At 43.9% G+C, this 27,051-nt stretch overlaps 1 protein-coding gene across 3 annotated transcripts in view; it reads left to right on the top strand.

Annotated features, from left to right (window-relative positions):
• LOC113240804 (neuroligin-4, X-linked) overlaps nucleotides 1–27,051 on the top strand; it is a 327,232-nt gene that overhangs the window by 61,298 nt on the left and 238,883 nt on the right. For all 3 annotated transcript variants that reach the window (XM_057309949.1, XM_057309938.1, XM_057309948.1), the window contains exon 3: nucleotides 3,515–3,601. The gene's annotated coding sequence lies outside the window, so the exon portion shown is untranslated. The remainder of the gene's footprint in view (nucleotides 1–3,514; nucleotides 3,602–27,051) is intronic.

Below are 27,051 nucleotides of genomic sequence, written 5' to 3'. Positions count from 1 at the left end.
TAGCTTCAAATACACAAAGTAAGGCTTCCTGCATCATGTCCCACGGTGAATCATGGAGCAGAAAACACGTGAGAAAAATGGCGTGTTTGCATGGGGGAGTGTTGGTGATCTTTATCCTCCCTTGATTTGAACAGTGACATAACTAGGATAGATGTCCTAATGGGCCCTTCTCTGCTTCGGACACCTTACTGTTGGGCAGTTTCTTACACAAAAACCAGTCTGGGAGAATGTTACGTTTTGAGTTCACACATAACGGGTTATCCTCGAAGAAGAAACTGAGACTATTTGGAATGTATTTAACCTTGCTCAGCAGGAGAAATAATACAACGTCCATTAAGGATGGGGGGTAGGCTCCAGTAAGAATGGTATGGGAGATGATGGCAGGGAGGGAAGCAGGACAGGTGGAAACGTTCCTGAGGTAGGCTGCACCAGCTTTGAATACCGTGCTCCCAGACGGAACAACTACAGATGAACAGAGTTCTCTCCGGGGACTTGCACGCAGCTGGATGCCCATGTGATGGGAATATTGATTTCATTCTATCAGATTTTAGTAATATCAGATTTTAAAATAAAATGCATGCCAATATGATTAATTATCCCATCCTACTTGTGTCCCTTAAAAAAAAAACATACAAGTAAAATAAAGCAAACCAAGAAACAAACAAAAACTCAACCTTAAAATAAGGAACATTTTTCTCTACCCCATCGCAAGAAAAAAAAAGTATGGCCAGTCAGACATAATTCTTACTAATGTTTTTAGAACTTTCCTGAACCACACGTATAGTTAACTTCGTAGTTTTTTTTTTTATTTTAATTTTTTTTATTATATTATGTTAGTCACCATACAGTACATCCCTGGTTTCTGATGTAAAGTTCGATGATTTATTAGTTGCGTATAACACCCAGCGCACCATGCAACACGTGCCCTCCTTACTACCCATCACCGGCCTATCCCATTCCCCCACCCCCCTCCCCTCTGAAGCCCTCAGTTTGTTTCTCAGAGTCCATAGTCTCTCATGCTTCATTCCCCCTTCTGATTACCCCCTCTTTCTTTATCCCTTTCTTCTCCTACTGATCTTCCTAGTTCTTATGTTCCATAGTTGAGAGAAATCATATGATAATTGTCTTTCTCTGCTTGACTTATTTCACTTAGCATTATCTCCTCCAGTGCCGTCCATGTTGCTGCAAATGTTGAGAAATCGTTCTTTTTGATAGCTGAGTAATATTCCATTGTATATATGGACCACATCTTCTTAATCCAGTCATCTGTTGAAGGGCATCTCGGCTCCTTCCACGATTTAGCTATTGTGGACAATGCTGCTATGAACATTGGGGTGCATGTGGCCCTTCTCTTCACTACGTCTGTATCTTTGGGGTAAATACCCAGTAGTGCAATGGCTGGATCATAGGGTAGCTCAATTCTTAACTTTTTAAGGGACTTTCACACTGTTTTCCAAAGTGGCTGTACCAACTTGCATTCCCACCAATAGTGTAAGAGGGTTCCCCTTTCTCCACATCCTCTCCAGCAATTGTTGTTTCTTGCCTTGTCAATTTTTGCCATTCTAACTGGCGTAAGGTGGTATCTCAGTGTGGTTTTGATTTGAATTTCCCTGATGGCTAATGATTTTGAACATTTTTTCATGTGTCTGTTATCCATTTGTATGTCTTCATTGGAAAAGTGTCTGTTCTTATCTTCTGCCCATTTTATTATTTGTTTATTTGTTTCTCGCGTATTGAGTTTGAGAAGTGTATTTAATACTTGCCTGCAGGTGAGAGCCAAGAGATGACCTGTGCTTGGGTGAAATAGAAATAGGGCCAATTTTCAAGTTGTAGTATTAATGATACAGTGTGAGGATGGCTGGTATTCAGTGAGCGTCTACTGTGTGCATCACTCATGCACTGTGAGGTTGTCTTTGCTATCGATATCAAATAGCCCCCCTCTTGCTGACGAAAACCATTTCAGCTGTAGATTCCCACAGTGTGGGGACTGAGGATGTGGGACAGAAATGACGTTCATTGTCCCACCAGAGCCCGGGTAGCAGGGTCAATGGAAGGCAAACTTCCTGGCCTGAGTCCAGCCCTACCTTTTGCAGCTCCGTGCTCTTGGACTAGTTGCCTAACATCCCTCTAATTCCTTTTTCTCAACTCATGGCGGTAACGCTCTTCCTTACCTTCTACGCTTCTTGAGAAGATAAAAAGAGTCCGTGTATAAAGCCGTCGGTATGTGAAATGTTGACCCACTACGTACATATTTGCTATGACTGTTCATTTAGCTGAAGAGGCACCACGATTTGTTAAAGTGTGTGGTCGTGGGCATCCGGGGAGACTCAGCCCTGCCTCCCTCTGCCTCGAAGCCTATGAGCCACGTGACACAGCATGTGACATCGGTTTTTCCAGCTGCAGAATAGACATCCTAGTAGCCACCCTGCACGGCTATGGAAGGGTCAGCGATGATATGATGAATGCCATTGTGATTGTTGGGACATATGAATTCATTTTCACAAATGTATTTTAATCAACAGTGTTCATGAAACACCTGATAATAAGTAAATGTGCTAGTTGTTATGAGTAATCAAAGCATAATTAAAATAGGATCCCGCCTCCCTACAGTTTAATAACGTGCTGGCTCGTTACCTTTGAAACCCAAGGACCTCATCCACTCGGTACTGATACTCCTCCGGCATCAAGTGAGCGTGAGAAGTGCATTAAGTGAAGTAGTCTGTCTTTCCGCTCACTCTCCTTCCCCGTGCTCTGCAACGGCGAGTGTCCGCGGCAAGCTGTTATTCTGTCAGACAGCCTGCAAGGAGCCACTTGCCTTGTTGTGATCCCCACTTGAAAGTAGAAGGAGCAACGTTGCGTGAGAGTCACCCTCTAAAGGGAAGATTCCATGCTGAGATGACAAGAATAACGCTCAACGGTCCTGGGATGATTACTGCTCCAGTAAACACGAGTTTTGTCACAGCCGACAGAGTCAAGCAAATAACGTGATGTTGGGTTGTGCCCGTCCTGCCCCATTGCTGTAGGGGAAAGAGCAGTGTCTGCAGGCTGAGGCTCAGTTCTTGCAAATAAACGATTTCTAAAACATGGATTGACTTTCTTCACCAATTGCATTTTGGAAAGATTTAGAACTCTTGATTTAAGTAAGCGAGATTAGACATAGACATGGGCTAAGTAGATTGTCATCGTCAACATAGAACAGAGTGCAAATGACTGCAGACCAGCCTGGACACCTTAATCTGTGTCCACTGATGCTAAATCCTCATGCCGCGTGAGGACCAGCACGGCGGGTTGTGGCTTCTACAGTCAGCCACACCCGTGCAGGTGTCCCGTTGTGATTAGCAGCTTGACGTTTTAAGAACCAGGTTAAGACTCACTTTCTGCCATTACCAGTTAGTTCCTATTACAACCCAAAAGAAAGCTTATGTGAGCAATAGAAACTGGGCTTTGAAGGAGGCACACCAATCTCTTTTATTGAGTGGACCAATATGTCTCTTTGTTGCTTTTATTTTAACAGGGACAAATGTGTTGAGATGGAAAAGACGGCAAGTTTATGTCCATGGAGGCATTTTTAAAAGCATCTTCTTAGGAGGGCAACGTAATGGTGAGTATCAAAAGTGATCATTTACAGCCTGGGTAAATCAAATCTAGCAGTGCTTTTTGGCTACTTTAGTGGGAAAAATAGTTTTCTTTCTCATAATCTATTGGAAATGAACCAAAGTGCAAAGCAGTGATTTCAAGCTCATTAGGAGTGCATATAATAGTGTGCGTTAGAGGGGCGCCTGGGTGGCACAGCGGTTAAGCATCTGCCTTCGGCTCAGGGCGTGATCCCGGCATTATGGGATCGAGCCCCACATCAGGCTCCTCCACTAGGAGGCTGTTTCTTCCTCTCCCACTCCCCCTGCTTGTGTTCCCTCTCTCGCTGGCTGTCTCTATCTCTGTTGAATAAATAAATAAAATCTTTAAAAAAAAATAGTGTGCGTTAGAAATTTAGGATTTTGTAATAATTGCTTGTTCCTCCAAATAGCCGTAAGGCTGAGTGTGTCTCATTAATTAAGTATACACAATGAGAGGCTCAGCCTTCTGACTCACCTTGTATAAACCGCTCCAAAATGTACCCTCAAGCCCACTGGCCACTGGAAGGCCACTCTGTTCTAGAGTGAGCATCTCAAGCTACGTGGGCATTTGAATGCTGCTAGCCCCTCGAGAATGGGATCCAAAATGTCAGAGGTGTGGTTTAATGCAGGCCGAGGGTCCACTGAGGCCACAAGATCTTTCTCTATCTGGAGCACAGAGATAGAGCAGATCCCAAGGAAGGGGAAGTGGGTAGACTACTTTTGTGATCTCTGGTTCTGAGCACTTGTTAATAAAATCATTGCATGCTTCAAAATCTGGACCCGTCCCTTCCAATACTTAGATTTGAGAAAGGATGTGTTTTCGTATGTTTCAGGTAAATGGTTCTGTCTTTTCTTGGCTCAGCTGTCAATCCAAGCCCTTCTGAGGTCGTATTTATGATTGTATTACTCACATATTCGTTATCTACCATTTTTCTCATCAGCGTGAGTACCAAGCTTCCAGGCATTTTCCACCATGGAGACCACAAATGGCTTTCCCCTTCTTTATAGCCGACCACGTAATTTCCATTTCTTTCCGCTGTCGGTAACAAACTTATGTAGGATTCCTGGATTCTACAGGATTGTCAAGATTCTGTTTTTTATATGAGAACCTGGTTCCCAACAAAGTGGATTTCCAGACTCCTCCCCCATTTCCTGCCATGAAAAAAAAAAAAGAGTGCTAGTTGGTTTTTTTTCAAAGATTATTTTTAATTAACAAAGACTCACGCTGTTCCCCTTTTGTTATTAACATGCAAACTTGGAAGATGATTATAGATGGCAAAATGATCACTATTTTTAGCTTGTATAGCTTATTTTACCAAAGGCGTTCAACATATGTAGGCATTTCTCATCAGCACATATACCTAAATCATCATTAACAGCACGTTATGTAAATTCCTTTGTCTTCTGAATTCTGCAGTTTTCTAAAAAGAAAAAAATGAGTTTTTCCCCCCCATTTTTTTTTAAAAGATTTTATTTTATATATTTGACAGAGAGAGAGAGACAGGCAGTGAGAGAGGGAACACAAGCAGGAGGAGTGGGAGAGGAAGAAGCAGGTTCCCAGCGGAGGAGCCTGATGTGGGGCTCGATCCCAGAACGCCGGGATCACGCCCTGAGCCGAAGGCAGATGCTTAATGACTGCACCACCCAGGCGCCCCTCCCCCCCATTTTTATTTCCTTTTACCAATCTGGGGAAGTATTGGTATCTAACAGGGGCATGAAGCGTTGGAACAATTTGTCTTCTTACACGGTCTGATTTTGGAACGGTGACCCGATGCGGCTCGGTCAGAATCATCTCAGTAGCCACTGTGCTAGGAGCGCTCTGTTTAATACAGCCGGCCTGTCCTGCTTCCCAGGAGAAGCCGTGGTAATAGGTCTGGCATCGCGCTCCGAGCCAGGGACCCGTCACAGCTCATCATGTGACAGCTCGCAGAATGAAACCCAGAGGGAACATTGTATAAATGCACTGTCAGGAGAGGAGAATGAGGACTTCTGAGGGTAGAGAGGCCTTTTGGGTTTTGGCTATGCGCACTTAGGCTCCGTCTGTCTTGGACACCACCAGGCATTATGGACGGGTGCATGTGCAAGAGCTTGTCTAAATGCCCGTCTGAATCGGGGCGTACTTGGCGCTCACGCTTTGCGGTGGCCTCGATGAGGGGTGATCCCAAGTTGAAACTTCCTGTATTAGATCGTGAGGATGGTGTGGCTTCATGCAAAGCTCATGATGGAGTTTTCCTGTTCCAACATTCCCAGCATGTCTCCATGAGAACTCAGAGCTCCTGGGTCTTCATTTGGAGTCATTGTCATTCACGAAGGGGGCGGGCTTGTGCAGGGGGCAACGATGTCTTGATCTAGGTCTGCTGCTAAGTGGTTCCTTCTTGGTGTTCGGGCTGCTGATAGATGTAAAGAATAGAGAGACAGGCATCCATTCCCCCTCAGTATGGGGCATCTGTGATTATAAATGAAGAAAACCAGCTGCCTAGGAAAACACAGGTCATTCAGGAAGCCTCTTTGCTACTTGAAAATTTCAACGTATGCCACTTGAATCACATTTTCTGTGCCATGTTGCCAGAGCATTTTCTGGTTTTGTAACCTCTCCGAAAGGAGACTCTTTGCAGTGGATTTTCATAGGGGTCTGGGATGGCATTAGAAATTCCTTGATTTTATTCCCAAGATGGCTTATCAGTTCAATTCAAAACTGATGACCAAGGAAACTTCCTTCCACGGCAGTCCTGGGATCCTAATTTTCATTTTTAAGTGAAGGGATCCAGAGATGAACCAGGCATTGGGAAGTTCAGGATTATATGGAACTGAATTTATGACTATATGGAAGATCCTGACGATGACTAGTGTAGGGGCTGAGAATAAATTCGAATGTTGAGATAGTTTGTTTCTACTCTACTTAACTCTGAACTCACTATGCCAGTAGATCTTTTATGAAACATTTTGTGATTCAGAGGGACACAGCGTAGTTCTGTAACTCCGTTTGCTACAGCAGCTGGGATATAGACCTAAACATAATACAAAATTTACAATGTAAATATAACATATGTAAAGTCATTATATGGTATTCATATATAAGATATAAGATAAATACTTTGTTTTTGTTCTCCATGATCCTTGTCCTTTCAACTCTTTTCCAAGCCCATAATATTTCCTTTCTACCAATACAATACTGCTTGGTTTCCCTGCCCTGGTTTAATGCTGCTTTTCTGCCCAAGTGATATATTTCAGAATAGAAAAAAGGGGACAAGTGTATCTAGTCAGTACATCATTTTACTTATGAGTTATTTATGCATAAGTTAATTGTGTTGCTCCCTGGAGGACATAAATTAACTCAACGTTTGAGTAAATGACCTTGAAACACGTGCAGGCATAAGGTGAGCCAGCCATGACCTGTGGGCAAGTCATCTGTTTTTATAAAGTTTTATTGGAACACAGCCACGCCCTGGCATTTACATTTTTGGCAATGGCTCCTTTACACCTGCTGTGTCAGAGTTAAATGATTGTCCCAGAGCACAGGGCCTGGAAAGCCAAAAACATTTGTTATTTGACCCTACACAGTGAGTTTCCCAATCCATACTTTAGGGCATGGCATGATTCCTTGGAGGATGCGAGGGCCATTCATGGAGAACATCTTGGATTCACAAATCAGTCATGAATATTAATACAAATTATTATGTATGCATATATTATACATGCATATGTACACATATGCATATGATATGTGTGCATTCATGCATGTATTATGTATGTACACATATATACATAAGATATATGTATGTACATATATGTATATAATAGTATATATTTTCATACTGCGAATTCTATTCCTGTCTCTTCTACACCCTTTGAGACACAGAGCCTGGGTTTGTAACCTGCAACGTGGGATGCATGCACGAGTGGGGGCTGAGGGCACTCGGGAATGTCACCTGTGAAATCTCTACGCACCAGGGAGAGATCTGACGACCACATCCACAGACACAGACCGCTTAGCTTGCGTCGTCTTTAGCTGTTGTAGCCGTAATTCTCCTTGCTGTGTCTGTTAGGGCTCAGGTTCACAGTTAAGCCCGTTGACCATGGGGAGCCATCCTGACTGGTGTGGCCATGCCCCCGTCCATCTCTTTTGCAATCTAGAAGAAAAGAACACTTGATTAAGTGTAGGCAATTATTGTGATTTTTTTTTATGCTGTTTCACAACTTTTGAACAAAGTACATTTTATGAAGTTGAAGCCAGGGAGTTCACTGATTCCACGTTTGGTGCGTTTGAGAATTCGAGAACAAGATCATTCTGACTCAGCATGCCTCCTTGAAGTGGGTAATTAATATCCATAGGGAAATGGGGTTGTTTTGTTTCTCTCTGGCAGGTTGTCGGATGTCATACTTGCTGTGCCGTGCTTGTAAATATTAACAAAATACATTTCACTTGTACGTGATGGAGGATCTTTTGCTTAAGAATCTTACTTTATCGGCCCTACTTCTTTCCCATTCTGTAACGATCACTGAAACAAGAGTTTCCGTGGCGTCCCTCAGTATGAGTTTATTTAACCATGACGTGGGGTTGAGGGGGGAAGGCAACACTTAGGGCTTTGGTGAGTTAGAAAGTAACCTAACCCACATGAACGTGGTCAATACACTGGACTGGAACATGGTTCCTCATCCCCTTACACGAACCTTCCCAGTGTCCTTTATATGCAGTTGGAAATTGAAGGAGAAAATTTTCACTCTTCCCTGTACTGCGCCCAGTGCGTGCAACGTTGGAGAGTCTCAGGAAGCGGTGGGTGAATGCAGGTCAACGAGCTCAAGCCCGTGGTTTTGAAGTGGGGCAAGCTCTAGTCCTGGCTAAGCAGACCTCGTGGACCAGTGCCATTGGACGAGCCCTCTGACCTGCTCCTGTCCCTTCAGCCGAGAAGGGAAGGCAGTGAGCCCGCAGGATGCCGATTTCGTCTAACTCTGGGAAGACATCCTTTGGCGCCTGAAGCTGCCCTACAAATTGGTCTGGAGCTGACCGGCCTCTGGGAGGATGCAGCTTTTTTCTACTATGCAGAAAATCCCTCTGCAGGTCTTTCTTAACATGATTACATTATTACAGAAAATATGTTTTAGTAAGGGGGGCTGACCACTAATGAAGATATGTGGGTTGGGGAGGGCTTCCCACACCATAAAGCAGGTCTCGGACAGCAGCTGGGTGTCCTACAATTTAATGTGATGCCCACACTGTCTGTCTGGAGACCATGTCAGACCCCACAGGGTAAGCGCTCAGTCCTGCAACACTGCTCACCTTATACTTCAGACAGCAATTGCAAGTTCACGCTGTTATTTGCACTTTTGACCCACGAGCTGTATAGATCAGAGGTTCCAACAGTCCCCTCCTTGGGTTCCATTAATCTGCTAAAGCAGCTGGTTCACAGAACTCAAAGAGAAACAAGCTATGCACTACAGTATAGGTTTATACCGCACACTATACACTAGAGTATAACTCAGGAACAGCCCCGAGCAAGGTATGGACAGAGGGCATGGAGTTTCCATGGTCTCTCCACGTCTGCCTCTCTCTGCAAGCCTCCCCATGTCCACCAACCTGCAAGACCTCTGAACCCCATCCTTTTGGGTTTTTACGGAGGTTTCTTCATTACACAGACACGATTGATTAAATCACTGGGCGCTGGAGACTGATCCAACCTCCAGCCCTTCTCCCCTCCCCAGGGGTCAGAGGTAGGTAGGTCAGAGGTAGGGCAGAAAGTTCCAGCCCTCTCATCGATCACACAGATGTCTCTACTAGCAACCAGCACCCATGCCTAGGTGCTTTCCAAAAATCACCTCATAACCTAACCAAAAGCACCTTCATTGCTCTCATCACCTAGTAAATTCCAAGGGTTTTAGGAGCTCTGTCCTAGAAAGATGAAGATCAAATAAATTTTTCTTATTATAAATCCCAATATCACATTCAGGAAACCAAGCATTTTATTTTTACCCAGAGATGAATAAATATTATTTTCTTCCTTGAATTTTGTGAACCTGGAGTAAGAAGAAAATAAATACAGTGTCTTACGGCGTTTGTCTATAGGTAACAGGCGCTTGGAAACAATACAGTGTAGACTCTAGAAACTTGTTCCTCTCCCCAGTATTTGTTCTAGTCTCATATATATGCACAGAAAGATATAAATTATTTAGCATCGACTTATCTGTAATTAAGTCTTCTAAATGGACTAGTATTTTAGCTGCTATATTTTCTTCTCAATTACTTAGAAAATTCAAGCCTTCCTTGGGGAGCGCTTGGTTTTTCACTTGTGCTTTTAATGGTAATTGATTGGCTTGTTCAAATTATGCTGTTCGGAGAAGAAGGTTAACAAATAAAATCTGGCAAGGTGATAAGCAAAGGGCATCGGACGAATGAAGAGCACTCTGGATCCAAGATATGTGTCCTCATGAATTTCTTACCTTTCCGAAGTTACCGGTTCATAACAAAGGGGACGTTAACAATGGGAAGTGGGCTTCCCGCAGAGTTAGTGTTTCAGAATAGGTGTTCCTTTGGACTGTCACTGTTAGGATTTATGTCTAAAAGCCTTTTATAATCATGACTTCATTAGAAGTCTCGGCTAATTTAATTCTTTTTAAAGATTTATTTATTTTAGAGTGAGAGCAAGAGCAGGGGGGAGGGACAGAGGCGGACCAAGAGCGAGAATCTCAAGCAGACTCCCTTCTGAGTGCGGAGCCCACCTTGGGGCTCCGTCTCATGACCCTGAGATCATGACCTGAGCTGAAACCAAGAGTCAGATGCTGACCGACTCCGCCCCCCAGGCTCCCCTAATTTATTTAATTCTTTTGATCAGAGATCCTAAGTTGCATGTTTAAAATATTTAAACCAAAAACTTGCTCAAAAATTAATGAATGATGGCAAACTACAGCTAACAGTGAATAGCGTCTTCTACCATCTTCTGCTTGGAAACATCAGATTACCGTGCAAACGTTTCACGGTGCCCATCACGTTTTCCCATCCATAGGCTGTCAGGTGTTTAAAATAATCATTCCCGTTTCTGTGGTTCAGTCTTAGACCCAGTCTTGGAGATGATGGGACATCGACCATCACTTACAGTTTGTAAAAGGAGTAAAATATTACTGAGTTGGGATTCCGGAGTATCTGACCAGCATTAGAACGGGTTTAAGGAGGAAGTCAGTCAATTTCATCCAAAGTGACTTTGAAGTCATTTTCAATGGTGACGCCATCTTGTTTTTGTGTCGCTGAAGATCAGTGCGTTGATCTTCTATTTTAAGGAGTCATTGGAGTAGTTCTGTTTTGTATAGAAGTGGCTGAAGGGCTTTCAGAAGAACTTACAAAATGATTTGACTGTTCAGGGCTGAGAAAGCAAACACGTCCTCACCAATGCTGTGAGCCAGATGCAGGTTAAGGGTCTTTCATCTACGGTTCTTACGTGCCCTGTATTTGGAAATGCAGTGCAATCTTGCACGTCTGAAAGGCACCGTCTTGCTGCTCTGTACCTGTGCCCTCTCTGTATTTCTTACTAGTGATAGTTACCTTCCTCCGTTTCTACTCTTCTGCCAGGTGTGAATTTCTCATGGCTTATGATCATGACCTTAATGGTTTGAACAGCACACATGAATAAATACAACTCTGGAGGCTGGTTATTGGGGGGCAAACACCCAAGTGTTCCCCTGGGCTGGCGCCTTCTGCAAGCGCTTGGAGAGAACACATTTCCTTGCATTTTTGCACAGGGCTGCCAGCATTCCTTGGCTTGTGGCCCCAGATCTCTTTTCACCTCTCTGCTTCACAGGTCCCATCTAGTCCCATCTTCTTCTCTCCCTGCTGCCTTCTTCTGTTTAGGACCTTGTAACTCCCCTGGGCTCACCCAGATCATCCAGCATCATTTCTCCATCTCAAGACCCTACATTTAATCACATCTGCATAGTCCTTGTAAGGTCCTTTGCTAGGGAAGATTCTATACCATTGAGTCTCGAACAATATGGGTCTGAACTGCCTGGGTCCACTGATACATAGAATTTTTTTCTTTTATTTTTAGATTTTATTTATTTATTTGAGAGAGAGTATGCACAAGCAGGGGGAGCAGTAGGCAGAGGGAGAGGGTGAGGGAAAAGCAGACTCCCCACTGAGCAGGGAGCCTGACGTGGCGCTCGATCCCAGGAACCCAAGATCATGATCTGAGCTGAAGGCAGATAGATGCTTCACCCATTGAGCCACCCAGGCATCCCCATTTTTTTTTTTTTTTATCAGTGCAGTCTTGTAAATGTGTTTTCTCTTCCTTGTGATTTTCTGAAGAACGTTTTCTTTTCTCTAGCTTACTTTGTTACATGAATACTGGACATAATACATAGAACATACAAAATATGTGTTAATTGACTTTACTAATAAATAAAGCTTGCAGTCAACAGATGGCTGTAAGTAGGTACGTTTTGGGGGAGTCAGAAGTCAGATGTGCATTTCCAACTTCACAGGGGTCAGTGCCCTCTGGCTCCAGGATCTGGGATTCTAGGGATTTGGAAGTGCATGACTTTGGGGGGGGGGTGCATTGTTCAGCCTACCACACATAGTCAGCCATGATCTTGGGAGCGCCTGTAGATGTATCTCGGCTGTCCTCGTCAGTGACCTCCAGGACATCCATCCCCTTCCTTGGCATGTTCTTCTCGTGCCTGACAAACTCTTGTTTCTCCTCCTCCTTCCTGAGGCTACTTCTCAGTCTTTCCTTAAGAGCCCTCCTCCCTTCTCTTGCTACCCATGCCCCTTCCTTCTTTGTTCTGTCTCCTTCTGGAATCCTGCCCTCTGTACTTGAGGGAAGGTGTGTCTGGAACACCCTCCCCTTGTGTGAACAATGACTAGGGGCTGCTGGAGTGGCCTTTGGTGACTTGGCCCCAGGCCCCCTATTGTACCCCATTTCTCACATCCCTCCACATGCTCTGTCCTGGGCAGCTCGAACCATTCAGAACCTTCCAGAATCAGTGGTGTTGAGTCAGACCCTCATGTGTTGTCAAGTGCTGCTTTCTTCCCCTCCCTTAGCTGACCTTTCTTCCTGGATCGAGTTCCCAAAAAAATCCCATTTCGTCTTATGTCATGATGTCACCCAAATGTCATTTCCCAGGGAAGCCTCTCTCCTCTGTGACAATCGCTTCTTGAAGACGGTATCTCCATTATCTGTATTCTCCTGCCCATTTACTTAAATGTCTGACTTCCTGACAAACCTGAAAAATCCCTCAAGTATAGGAAATATTTCGTATTATGGTAACCACCACCTCGTCTGACACAGTGCCCCCACACGGTCCAAAGTGATTTATTGAATTAATTGAACTAATGTTTAATTATTGAATTTATTAAATTAATAACACAAGAGCGATGACGTCGATCCTTGGCGATAGTCACGCCTTTGTCCGTCTATTATAAATGTATTCATATTCACTCCCTAGCATGTACGTCTCTGTGTGAGGTATATTGTAATGGATTACTAAAGAAGTCATTAAACTTGAGCGTTCTTTGTTATCGTCTGCTAGAATTTATTAGCACAGTCGTCAAAAGAGGGCCAAGCTTCCAAATAACCATAGCCCCATCCTAATGTTCCAGAGAGCCGTGGATGTACCAAGGAAGATGAGAATGAACTTCTCCCCGAAGCCCAGAGACGTGTCATCACTGTTGCTTAGAGGGAGACAGGCAAAATATTGGTGCCTCTTAATGCAATAGTTGTTTTTCCCCAGGAATTCTTTACCTTCACTTGATTTAAAGAAAAATGTAGGCCAGCGTAGTGGAAATGAACCGATAACCTTGTGCCGTTGCATATGACTCTGCTCCAGGGGAGATCGTAAAGAATAATGCTTTCAAAATAACATCAAGAAATCAAAGTGAAGATTGAAAAAAAAAAAAAAAACAAAAGACAAAAAAATGCTGTCAGCAGTTCAGACCTTGTGAAGGTCACGTAGAGAACTGCTTACCTGGAGTTTATAGCAACTCTGATCTCTCTTCTGTGTTTTTTGTTTGTTTGTTTGTTTTTGTGTGGGTTTTTTTGTGTGTTTTGTTTGTTTTTTTAGGAAAATCATAGTCTAAGATTTTATTTATTTATTTGTCAGAGCACAAGCAGGGGGAAGATTTTTTTTTCTTAGTTTCTGCTGCTACTCTCTCCGTTTATAAACATAATAATATGCATTCATTACCTACAATAAATGGACATATCGAGTGTTCCATCAGAAGCCTTTCATGAAGGTTTAGTGCAGCGCTCACTCACATGCATATGTACTTAGCACTTTTGTTCTTTGTGGGTTTCTTGTGTTAAAGTCTTGTCAGGTTGAACCCGGTTCCTAAAGGTACACGTCCACTTTTCAAACACAGAATGAGGTGGATTTACTAAAACCTCGAAGGGATCTTAGCGACAGGACATTAATCTATTCTAATCATGTTTCATGAGCTCTGAAAAGGCGGTCACTTGTCTTCAGCATGGTAACTAGTAGATGACAGGGAGTCATAGGAAGATGTCCTTAGGAAGACAGAAAGGGACCCCACGCCACAGCCTTCTAAGCTGAGAAGAAGCCATCTCCTTCTCCATCTTGTGTTTGCACTTGACTTCAACCAGAACTTAGATGGTGTCCTTGTGATTTGCACTTGCTGTTTGGTCCTGGGAGAGAAACACCTGCTCTCTCCACCCACGTGACCTGAAAGGTTGGGTTTCAGGTGGCAAGTAGTCAGTACGGAGAGAGCTGAGGTCAGTGAGAGCCCTCTGAGCAGATGAGGACAGTGTGAACCCAACACTGAACAGAGGAGGTTGGTGTGAACCCAACGTTGAGCCGATGAGGAGGGTGTGCACCCAACACTGACCACATGAGGAGGCTGTGAACCGAGCACTGAGCAGATGAGGTTGGTGTGAACCCAACACTGAGCAGATGAGGTTGGTGTGAACCCAACGTTGAGCAGATGAGGTTGGTCTGAACCCAACACTGAACAGATGAGGTTAGTATGAACCCAACATTGAGCAGATGAGGTTGGTGTGAATCCAACACTGAACAGAGGAGGACAGTGTGAACCCTACATTGAGCAGATGAGGTTGGTATGAACCCAACATTGAGCAGATGGGGAGGGTGTGAATCCAATACTGAACAGATGTGTTTGGTGAGCATGAGGAGGGTGTGAACCAAGTACTGAGCAGATGAGGTTGGTATGAACCCAACACTGAACAGATGAGGTTGGTGTCGAACCAACATTGAGCAGATGAGTTTGGTATGAATCCAACATTAAGCAGGTGAGGAGGGTGTGAACTCAACACTGAACATATATGGTTGGTTGAACCCAACATTGAGCAGATGAGGAGGGTGTGAACCCAACAGTGAGCCGATGAGGGCATCAGAACCAGTGAGCTCCCATCTAGTGGCCAGACCAGGGTACCCTACATGCACACCGGGAAATTCCAATAAATGGTTCTGTCTCTTAGCAAAATCACAATAGTAGCAGGACTCTAAAGTTGAGCCTATTGTATTTTTTAATGACTTCTTTAAAGCCCTTGACACTCCCGGGAGGTGGTTTACATTTAGGATGGCATGATCTTGCTGCTGGGCTGACATTACCAGAAGCCTTACCCCCTTCTGTTGAGTTTATTAGTGTTTTATGGCTTTTGTCAACCAAATATGCCTGATTTTCCTTACCATGCCATTCTCCGCGGTTTGGTGTTTATTTTAGGTCTTAAGGTATAAGAGCTTTCTGGGCTCAGACCTTCAAAAAGCTTGACTTGATGTTGTCTCTTTGCCAGTACCGTGGAATTTAGCTTTCCTCGGTTTTACCTGAGTTGTGTAAACTGTGTCAGCACACTCACACGAGTGACAAGATCAATATGTGCTTAGCATTTCTATATTTTACTCATTTTTAGGATAAGTCAATGAGGGAGATGTGTTTTTCATGCTCATGTGCATATGATCTTGAGTGATGGGCACGCTGGTGATGATAGTGACTGTCAACACATTGCAAGAGCTGATTTTAAGTAAAATGAAACAGTCGGGGCCTTCTAGAATAATTATGGATGCATTTGTTTGCTCTGTAGTTTTCCACCTTCCTTTCACATGCGTGGTCCTAATTGATTGTGGAACAGTTTAGGCAGAAACACCTCGTGCGTTTTCCATAGAAGAAACTGAGAAACTGAGCTCTAAGGAAGTGAATTGGTTGCTGGAAAAATCACTGTGGGCTTTTGTTCAGTGATTGTCTTGTCCATCGGACACACAAGGATCACAGGAGACGGTGCCTTCCTAGAAGGAGTAGAGAGTGACAAAATCAATAGGTGAGTGCAGACGTGGACCCACTTCTCTTCACAGCAAAGCACGTTGCGTGATTGGCTCAGGTATCGGAAGTTGGTGGGTGAGCATGATGACGTCTGATTGTGCTACAGTATGTCATCTAGCCTGCCTTTTATCTCAGGTGGTCATGGAAGCCGTAGTAATGTTCAGGAACACAGAGGGAGAGCGCTAAGACCTGTCCGGGTTCATGGTGCCCTCTGAAATCTCTCAGCCCCCATCGTTGTCCCACTTCTTAAATGTGAGGTGTGTCAACTTTGTAGATGCCTCCTGGTGTTCTTTAAAAATGTCCAGAGGTTCTTCTACCTCTGAGCAGTTTTTCATGTTCAAAGGACATGATTCTGTGTGAGTAATCTGTTAATTGGCAACTGGCTAGAATTATTAGTAAATCTAGACCATCCTATACGGGAAATAAACACATACCAAGATATTTTATGATGCTGGTGGAATCAAAACAATGATAGATGGACTAGTATGTTATTTAACTCCACAATGTAAGGGGAATTGTGTGCCCCCCAATACCGTTATTTCTTTTTCCACCGTGCCACCCTAACATTTTACCTCCTGAACGCAGCGCTATCTCTTCAGGCTATCAACCATAACATAGGCTGACAATCAGAGAGCTTTTCATCTGTGCTAGGACCTGTTCCAAGTGCTTTTTATACACTATCTCAATCATCTCGACTGCTGTATCTAGTACTTACCATTCATATCGGTTTCCTATAGCTGCTGCAACAAATTATGATAAACTCTGTGGCTTAAGACAACACTCATTTATGATGTTACACTCCTGGAGTTCAGAAGTCCAAAATGAGTCTCACGGAGCTAGAATCAACATGGCAGCAGGGCTGCATTTCTTCTCAGGCTCTAGGGGGATAATCTGTTTCTTTGCCAGAGCTCTCAGAGGCTGCCCTGTTCCTTGGCTTATTGCCCCCTTCCTCTATGTCCAGAGCCACTGGCTTCGGTCCTTCGCATGATCTCTCTGGTTCACTCTCTTCTGTGTCCCTCGTTCCCTTATAATAACCCTTGTCCTTCCATTGGGCCCACGTGGGGGATCCAGGATCATCTCCCCATCTCCAGGTCAGCCGATTAGCACCCGTAATTCTATCTGCAACCTTTATTCCTATTTTCCACGTAACGTAACATATTCGGAGGTTCTGGGGATTAATATGGGGACATCTTTGGGGGGCCATCATTCCACCTGCCCCAGAATTATGATCTTTACGTTAGAGTTGAGGAAACTCAACACTGAAGGTTGAATGATGTCACCAAGGTCATAGGGTGGCTATGCGGTAGAAGCATGGGACAGTATGACCACAGTGTGAAGCTGGGAGGCCATTGTCAGGGTTTGCTCTGGGCTCGGGGTAGGGCACGTACTTACCTCAGATCCTTGTGAATCCAAAATCAGTCCATAGCTGCCTTTTGACCTTCAGTATGAAGGAACAGGTACAAGGCAATGGGTTAGAAATAAGGGGGGGAGGGAAGCAGAGTGAAATTAACATGGACAGTGAAACAGTATTGAACCAGGATATTAAGCCGATCTGAACAGTGTTGGAGTCCTAGATTTTTTTGTGTGTGGAAACAACAGGAACCAGCTTCCTCAAAATCTGAATTTCGTGGGTGCTCATTTTTCCCAAGATGACTTAGAAATTTTACATGAATTGTCAGAAGAAAAAGGCGCCTAGTGATTACGCAGACCGAGGATGTGGAGGGAATGGTGTGCCCCTCCTCTCTCCTTTGCAAAGCGCTTTGATTGTGGCCTCAGAGACGCGTTAATTGCTTTCATAAACTTGTAAATAACATTTCCACAATATGAATGGAAACTCTCTTGGTAATCCTTTTTGTTTTGCAGATTGTGACTTTTATTTTAAATATTCCATTTTCCTGATGTATTTTAAGAACTCAATTAAATTACAGAGGGATTGATTTGAAGTCAGCAACCTCTTTATATTAACACTGCCAACTATCTTTTAACGTGAGAGTGCTAAGAGGCATCAGAAAATTTAAGTCTCAATTAACACTGAGGGGTTATATTATTTAATCATTTTTTTTGGCTCTACTGCGTAGAATGCCATCACACTGGGAAGACTTTATATCCTAGTGGTTAAGAGCACAGGATTTAGAAGAACAAAAATGGTGTGAATACTGGCACCACCTCCGTCTCCTTGGACAGGTGTCAACTTTCTATATACATTTTTTATTACCGAGGAAGAACCTACATTGACATGTCATTATCCCCCAAACTTCACAGCTTACATTAGGGTTCCCTCTTGCCGGTGTACATTCTATGGGTTTGCACAAATGTAGAATGACCTATATCCAGCATGACGCATCATACAGAGTATGTTCATTGCCCTAAATTTTCTCTGTGCTCTGCCTATTCATCCCACCCTCATCCCAACCCCTGGCAACCACGGATCCTTTTAATGTCTCTGTGGTTTTACGTTTTCCAGAATGTCCTAGAGTTGGAATCATAGACCATGTAGCCTTCTCACATTGGCTTCCTTCACTTAGTAACGTGCATTTGAGATTTGTCCACATCTTTTCATACATGGCTTGATTGGTTACATCCTTTTAGCCCCGAGTACTATGCCATTGTCTGGATGGACCGCAGTTTATCCATTCACCTAGGGAGGGCCATCTTGGTTGTTTCCAAGTTTGGGCCATTGTGGATAAAGCTGCTATAAACATCCACGTGTAAGTTTTTGTATGGGTGTAAGTATTCAACTCTTTTGGGTAAACACCAAGGAGCATGATTGCTGGAATATGCATTATTTGTCATGTTCTGTAAAAGGGAAGAAGCTACTTCTTGTCTTGACTTCTGAAACGGTTATGTGCATTAGGAATGAGAATGCACGCAGCAAAATCATTCTTCCAAAGACAGTGGCAGCGTGTTTGCCAAAGGGATTAATCAGAGCTATTTTTAGGGTAGCATTTCTAGCATGGAAAACAAGCAAGTAAGAGGAGGCGTATGGAAGTGCCCACTTCTCAGCAGACCAGCCTGCTGACATCCGTTCTTTGGGTGAGGTTGGTGTCGTAGGCAGTGCGAGCTGACTGACATCCATATCCATGATCATATATGTCTTAGTAACAGACCTCTACCATGGTGAGCTTCAAGGAGGAGACCGGCATAATAAATCACTGATGTTACAGAAAATTGTATCTGCTCCCTTGTCATCTGCTTTCCTTCCTCTACGTGTAAATGTTTTCCACATCTTTGCAACCTTTCCCTGTGTTAAGCTTCTCTTCTGTGGAAAATGTATGGGATTTAATTTTCTGTAGATGTAATCCTCAAATTGGAAAGTTAATCCCACAGTACTGTTTAGATAAGCCATCCTTGCAAATTCAAGGATATGGAAATTGTCATAGATGGCTGATATATTTTGGATAAAAGACTAAAGGGCCAGAGAATGTCTGTAATTCTGAACGAATGCGCTGTCTGGCGTTTTTGCAAAACAGCTGTATCGCATTCTTCTGCTTTGATAGGCAACTCTGTTTAATAGTTTCTTTTCTATACTCTTCAAAATCATCTTTGTGCTTCTTACCCTGAGGAAATGAAGGGGGGTCAGCAGCGTAACTGGTTGGGTAGATAGGCTGTTTTCCCACCCCGCGTTAACGTCGATGTTGCTACTACCTTGACAGGGTTATTGTGGTGTGGGAAAAATGCCAGTGACTACGGTGCCAATGTCTACTGTTTTCTCGCATTGGATTTTGGGAACCCGTTACTCCCACGTAGCATATTAGCATATTCCTTGACTTTAGAGCTTTGTCGGGAGACCTGCAAACAGTCCTTTCCACTAGATGGTCTGTTGTCTAAATGTATACATGAGGTTCTTACTCAGGTTTAGAAGGGAGACCCCAGCCTGAGTGGAAACACTAGTGGCCATTTGGAGCCCTTTTGGCAACATATGATGGACAGGACACAGTCTTGAGCTGATTGGATGATGTCGATGGAAGAAAGTGAGAATATTAATGGAGGAAAGTTTAGAGCTCAATGTTGGCAAAAATATTTTGTTGTGTATTCCATATACTCACCCTCACTCTGGGGACCATCTTATTCTTTCTTAGTTATTTAAAAATTGCTTTAATCTAGCCGTATTAGATACCATCTGTGCCAGATAAAAATGAAAAACAAAAAGAAATCCTTGATGACATGCTATGTAAGAAGAATGAGATAATACACGAAATATATTGAATCAAGCTAGGTCTTAAATGACTTGGGAAAGAATTTACTTTGGTGTAATGAAATTGCATCTCATAGAGCGCATTCGCCATGCTTCCGCGTGGTGTAATGGCAGGTGATCTTATGCTACCCCACCATTTCTCTTGCTAGTTTATTTTTTAGTGCAGGTTTTTGTATTATGTACGGAGCTATTTTTGTCAGAGTAAGAAGAATAAATCATTTCCACGGTGGTGGAGAATTCCACGTTTCTCTTCATCCAGGTTGGATTGAACACATGCATCGATCTTGCCCCCTCTTCCAAAACCCTGTGCTCAGTTAAAGTTCTGTGAGACCACACATTTCCATCCTGTGTGGCAAAGTAGTGTCCTTCGTCCCACTCCTCAGGAAACAGAAGACATTTATTCAAGGGGAATTCAACCCAGACAAGAAGCACCAGGCACTTGAAGATTAGTGGAATGAGCGCTGAGCGCTTAGACCAAAACGTAGGGAATTAGAGTTTGCTTGCCAGTGGCCAGTCAGCCTTTTCTCTTGCCCTCTCCCCCCAGGGTGAGAGCCACTGGACTTGCACAAACCGATATTGGAGGATTCTTTTCTATGGGGAAGCTGAACAGTAGTTCTTTCTGAAAAGAAACTGATAAATGGCATTTGAAGACCATTTGAGTAAATTGCTTTTTCATTGTGCACAGGTCCCCCTGCTGAAAACCCCTACATAGAGCTTATTCTCAAATGAAAAGAGAGAGTCTTAATCCTACATATTCTAGTGAAACCTTGAGTAAGAGAGTCTAAAGATAGCCAATCGAAAAGGGTTATCTGAATGAAGCACACAGAGCATCAAATAGAAAACACCCCCCCCCCAAATCTCTAATCGATAGCTTGTGGGGGATAAGCCAAAATATTGATACTTACAACAAACAAAGAAATGAGGATACTACGAAAAAGTAACATAATAGGCACACCTTTAAAACGCGCATTGGAAAATAAATATGAGGATATTTCCTGTTGGTAAAAGCTAATGAGAGAGTGATAGAAAAAAAAAAAATGAAAGAAAATTAAAACTCAGTCCGGGAATTTATCATACACACAGTGGTTCCGGAAAAGGTAGAGATGACTTCTAAATAATTTAATTTTCCCTTAGCATCAAAAGACCTGAGCGTCCAGATTTTGTGGTGCTCTGGGTGCCCAACACGTGAATGGAATGAACCTTACTCCCAACCACACTGTCCTGGGATTTCGGGACAGTAGGTACGGCGAGGAGATGCTGGGAGGTTATCCTCAGAGCAGTTGGAAGAGCATAGAAAAAAAGACAACAACCCATAAATAATCAAGAGTTAGAGTGCCATGGGACCCTTCCAAGCCCTTACCGAAGGTTCAGAGTCAGAGAAACACTTTCACCGTTGTACGGAAAGCAAATTGACGATATACAGCCCTATCCTGAACCAACTGTCAGTGCACAGGCAGAGTAAAGAAGTTTTTACTCATGCAGGGTCTCGAAAGATTTACCTGCCATGCACTCTTTCTCAGAAAGCTGTGTGATTGTGCCTTCCTTCAAATAGCAGAGTAAATAAAATGGAAAGACTTGGTTTCCAAGAAACCAAAATGGACCCAGTGGAAGATGGTGGAAGGAATTGGGTCCCAGATGAGTGCTAGGAGCACACTGGGACAAAAAGGATCCTAGAGAGGCAGACCTGGAGGAAAAAAAAAAAAAATAAGGAAATAGGCATTTGACCCTGTGCAAGTAGTGCCTGAGATGGGCTATAGTTTTGTGGGAGCATTTAGAAAAATTGAACAGTAGATAACAGAGAAAGCATAAAAACGAAAACCTGAGGCTGTTACTAACTCTGGATAGAATAGGTTATTCAGGAAAGGAGATTTTATAGAGTACAAAGCTCGGTTCGTGAGTGACCATGAATCACCTGGTTATAATAATGTTGATACTGAAGACTGATACACCCCCAAATAGTGCTGTCACTCTACTGCGATGTGAGGAGGGAGGATGCGAACACGGTGTAGTTGCCCATAGAAAAATTTTAGATGGCATCCAGGAATAATATATCAATATATACTATATCGCCCGAGGCAGGCGTGGTCATGGCATGGCAGTGGGGCTGGTGTGTGTTGGGGTAGGGATTTGCTGGTTGGTGTTACTGATGCTGTTTCAATGATGCTCATAGTTTGGGTTTTAGGACTTCATGAGAGCCTTTGTTGAGACACAAGAAGAAAATAAAACAAGGCCCCAGTTGCATGGCCCATGTGCATGAATACCCCCATGAGAAGCAGCGCCATTTTGCAAATTCTACTGACCCTTAGCATGGCCTGGAGAATTTCAAAGATATCTGATACCTGTGCCTTGTTCTCTGAGAGATTCTGGCTGACTAGGTCCCAGGGGCCACCTGCACAGTGAGATTGTTCAGAGTTCCCCAAGGACTCTAGCACGTGGTCTAATTTGAGAACCATGGGTCTCGAGTAGCCCAAGTCATTGCTTTGACTTAAAATCCCATCCACTGTTCCCTTCATCTAGACACAGCGCTTTCCGTTAAAAAAATAAATCAAGGATGCAGAACGAGCAAATTTCATCACTCAGTTGTTTTTTTGTCCCGTCTATTATGTGATGTGTTCTTTAGAAAAAGGCTGTAATCACTTAAAAATGACCTAATGTTTTCTCTCAAAAGCTTTCTATTTTCTGGTGGTTTTACTTTTTTTTTTCCCCCCCTTAACTGAAGTCACAGAATGTTCTTGTTTTGGAGTGCTTTGCCTATCCTACGGGAAGCCCATTGTGCATGGTCCGTGGCGTGGTTCCAGTGTAATTGTTACACTTTACCTGTTTCTGTGACTGCACATGAGGTTGAATTAAATATAATTTTCTCCATTTGCATTTCCCTGGCACTCATCCCAAGTGGTCCTGCGCAGGAGCTCCGGGCACGCCACTGGTCTCATTCCGTGAGGTCCTTTCAGTCAAGGGCCAGGGACATCATTACCGGTGCCAGAAATTTGTTCAGTGGTCAAGGATGCTCGTATTGAAGCAAACTTTTCTTTCATTATAACCTGCTCTTTCCCAAGCTGCTGCAGCGGGAAGGACTGAGTTCCTACGCACCGGCACAGCGATTATCAATGGAACGCTCTCCCTGTCTTCTGCAGCGAGCCTCGTCTACCTTCCTCCAATGGACCTTCCACCCGATCGATAGCAGCCGGGTTGTAGGTCTGCATGTTCTCCAACGAGAGGCCGCTGGCTTCCACAAGCATTTATTTTTGAGTCCTTTTATCCTGGGAGAAGCTAACTCATTAAAACCATGCAGTGCTGACATTAGAGCTGGTACATGCCAGGAGCTTCATCTCGAGTCTCTTTCTCCAATTATTGATTTTGGTAGAACGGACTCTCTTGTTTCCGCTGCAGATGCCATGCTCTCTCCTGCTTCGAGGTCCTTTGCTGTGATCCGATAAGCCAGGGAGTTTCTGATGGAGAGCTATGTCTCTACCCTGCCTCTTCCGATTTTCCTCTGCTTTTTATGAGTTTTGGCTTCCTAATCGTGCTCTTTTAGAATATCCTTACAGCTGATGATTTTTTAATATTCGTTCGTGTATTTGTATAAGCTTTTAATCTGTGAGATAAAATTTAACACCAAAAATGTCCTGATTGGGGCTGGGGCTTGTAATTTGAATCTAGTCGGTAAAAGTCTTAGGGAAGCAACTACTGTCTCACACACACACACACACACCAATGTGTACACACGGACACACACACACACACAAAACTGAAGCTTATTTGTTAATACGTATTGAAGCCAGTTATCTGGGCTGCCATAAATCGAGTGCCTTCTCCTAGTGACCTAGCTAATTCAAAGGACACACTTCATAGAGGCAGATTGTTTTTATATGTTGTTTTAAGACCTCTTGGACGCGATCAGCCGACGGTGCTCTCGTATTTGAAGTTGCAGTAGGAACCTTTAAAATGGAACCTTCCCTCTTGGTACGTTTCCACTCGGGGGAGTTTGCCAGGTGATAATTTCACATCCAGATTTCATAGATGTGTGTACCGCACCCTCTCAGTGACACCGTCTGGGGTGGCCGATTGAAAACATGCAGTAACAGACTTGTTAAGAGATAATTAAACATGGGGGAAATAGAACAATCATGGCAGAGGATTTAATTGGGTGTAATTGGGTTCGGAGGAATAGGCTACGGTAAGAGAATAGCTCTTAATAGGAGGTCTGAAAATAGCCAAGGAAAGCATTAATTGCAGAAAATCTGTGACATCTGATTACCGTAGTGGAAAAAAAAAAAAAAAAAGACCAACCTTTTTATATCCTTCTGTGTAGAGAAGGAGGGGCCGGGGAGAAAGAAATCTTCCCATGTATATATTTAAGAAACACAAGAAGGACTTTTGAGCTTCAGAAGGGACCAAAAGGGATGCCCATACAGGCAAGAGAGAGACCTACCCTTTTAGAGTTTCAGGATGTTGCCATGTGTTACGAAATACTCTGGAGCTATATAATACTGAGCCTTTCCTGGTCTTTTCTCTGAGGGATGGAGCATGGGGGTTGGAGGACCGGGATGGAGAAGCAGCAGGGTGATGCACGCGTCTATCAATTCTATTTATCGCCCGCCTTCTTTCTCATGGCTTCAGAGAAGAGATTCCCCTTGAGGACTCAGCATCCAATTTAACATTCCTTTATTTGCAAGTTGTCGGTTTAAAATTTAAGGGGCTTGGTTCAGAGAGAGAAAGTTCGTGTGGTTGCTGGAGTCTCTCTGGAGGTGAGAGGTGGTGCCCTGGTCAGGCAGATGATCCCCACCTCCCTACACCTACGCCAGGGGCACACATAGGTGTTTCGGTTCCTAATGAGAGAAGGTCCAATGTGCCTATAACTACTTGTTGTGGGCACAGCTTTGGCCTTGAGGGACGCCAACATGACATGGTCTCAGATTCCACCAAAGGTGTCCAGGGAGGGGTGAGCAGGAAGACGTCCTTCTCCTGGATGGATATGACTAGAGCCACGTGAGACCTGCAGGTGGAGGGGAGGGTCATTCACTTTCATGGTGGACTCATGCTAAGGGCAGGTCTTCCCAAGGGTGGGGAGAAGAGCCAGGAACGCTTGTACAAAATAGTTGAGTAGATGGTCTTCACCCAACCACATCCACCTTCCCCAGCATCAGAGAGCTGGTGCCAGAACCTGTGCTCTCTCCACCAGGTCGTGGTGGCAAACTGGCTCCTCACCCCCACGAGGCACATTGTGTCAAAGTCTGGCCATTTGTCAAGGGCTCTTCACCATGAATGCTTGGGGTATGTGTGCGTGTGTGTGAGTGTGTGAGACCCTTTTGTCAGCTCGGTGAAAAATAGACACTTTTTCTAAAAACAACACTATTAGGGGTGCTGGGTCTTTCAGTTGGCGAAGCATCTGCCTTCGGCTCAGATCATGATCCCAGGGTCCTGGGATCGAGTCCCACAACCAAACTCCCTGCTCAGCGAGGGGTCTGCTACTCCCTCTCCCTCTGCCTGATGCTCTGCCAGCTTGTGCTCTCTCTCTCTCTCTCTTAAATAAATAAATAAGATCTTAAAAAAAATAAAAACCACACTTTTAAGTCCTAAGATAAATAAGCTTAAAAGGAAACCAGTTTTATTGAAAGAGTTATCAAGCTGTTTTTTTTTTTTTTAATGTGCCATAATAACGGATGTACTTTTTTCCTGTGTATTACATATTCAGATCTGGTTAAGAGCCGCATGACTGGCACAGTTTCAAAGCGGTGGCGAGTATACGTAGTATTTTCAGGTGTCTACAATAGCATTAATATGATAGAAAAAATAAGTGTGATTTTTATTGCAGGAAAAATTGCAGGAATCTCTCTCTTTTTTTTTTTTTTAGATTTTTTTTTTAATTTATTTATTTGACAGAGATAGAGACAGCCAGCGAGAGAGGGAACACAAGCAGGGGGAGTGGGAGAGGAAGAAGCAGGCTCCTAGAGGAGGAGCCTGATGTGGGGCTCGATCCCATAACGCCGGGATCACGCCCTGAGCTGAAGGCAGACGCTTAACCGCTGTGCCACCCAGGCGCCCCTGCAGGAATCTCTGATACTCCTGAGTGTGTGTGTGTGTGTGTGTGTGTCTGCGTGTGTTACACTTACATTTGTAACTGAAGAAGAAAATACCACATTTCAGTTCCCATTCAGCAAAAACAAGGATGAGATTTATCTGTTCACATTCATAGAATCCTTGAAGGGCATCCATTGAGGGGCATCTGGGTAGGAGTGGGGATCATGGACTCTGGGTAGAGGAAAGGGTTTCAAACCTCCTTCTATCCAGATTTCCTTTTTAAAGACTGCACGTGTAGGTAGGGATTTTTGCCAGAGCTGGCGGATAGGTGTGAGACGGACTAGGTCTCAGTATGGTGGGTAGAGCGCGAGAATTCTCTGTCAAAACAAAAGCAAAAAACAGCAATCTCATGGCTTACGCTCTTCCTATCATTTTTTACTTAAGAAACTCTAAGGTCTCAAGAGCAGTTATTGTTGAATGCTATTAATCGCCTTTCTTGGCAAAATACTTTTCATTTTAATGGATTTTACGTTGTGATGATGTTCGTGAGGCTTTGGAGGGAGATTTGCAAGGAGATGCCTTGGAGTTCCGTCATGTACTCTGGCCTTGACCGTGGTTCTGTCTCTCAACTTGGGAACCTCAGATGTGGTGGGTCTGCAGACAGATGGTTGAACACTGTCCCCCCGCCCCCTGCTCTTCTCCCTTCCCATGCAAATGTGCGGGAAAGGCTTTTAAAGGAAGCCCCTTGCCCATATTCCCAATCTCAGAAGCCCTGGGTCATGTCCTAGAGATGGAAGGTCATTTCGGTTAGGTTCTGATCCCCACGCAGGAGACCTCTCTGTAGTGTCTCCATTTCTGGGGAAGAGTCTGTCTTCACACACGAGTACTCCCACTGGAGGAATGCAGAGGACACATTTTGGGGAATGGGGTGGGGGGATGGTGGTGGT

This window comes from Ursus arctos, chromosome X, assembly GCF_023065955.2.
Source record: "Ursus arctos isolate Adak ecotype North America chromosome X, UrsArc2.0, whole genome shotgun sequence".
Lineage (NCBI taxonomy): Eukaryota > Metazoa > Chordata > Mammalia > Carnivora > Ursidae > Ursus > Ursus arctos.
Note: the sequence above shows the minus strand (reverse complement) of the source record. Positions and strands in the feature narration are given on the sequence as shown.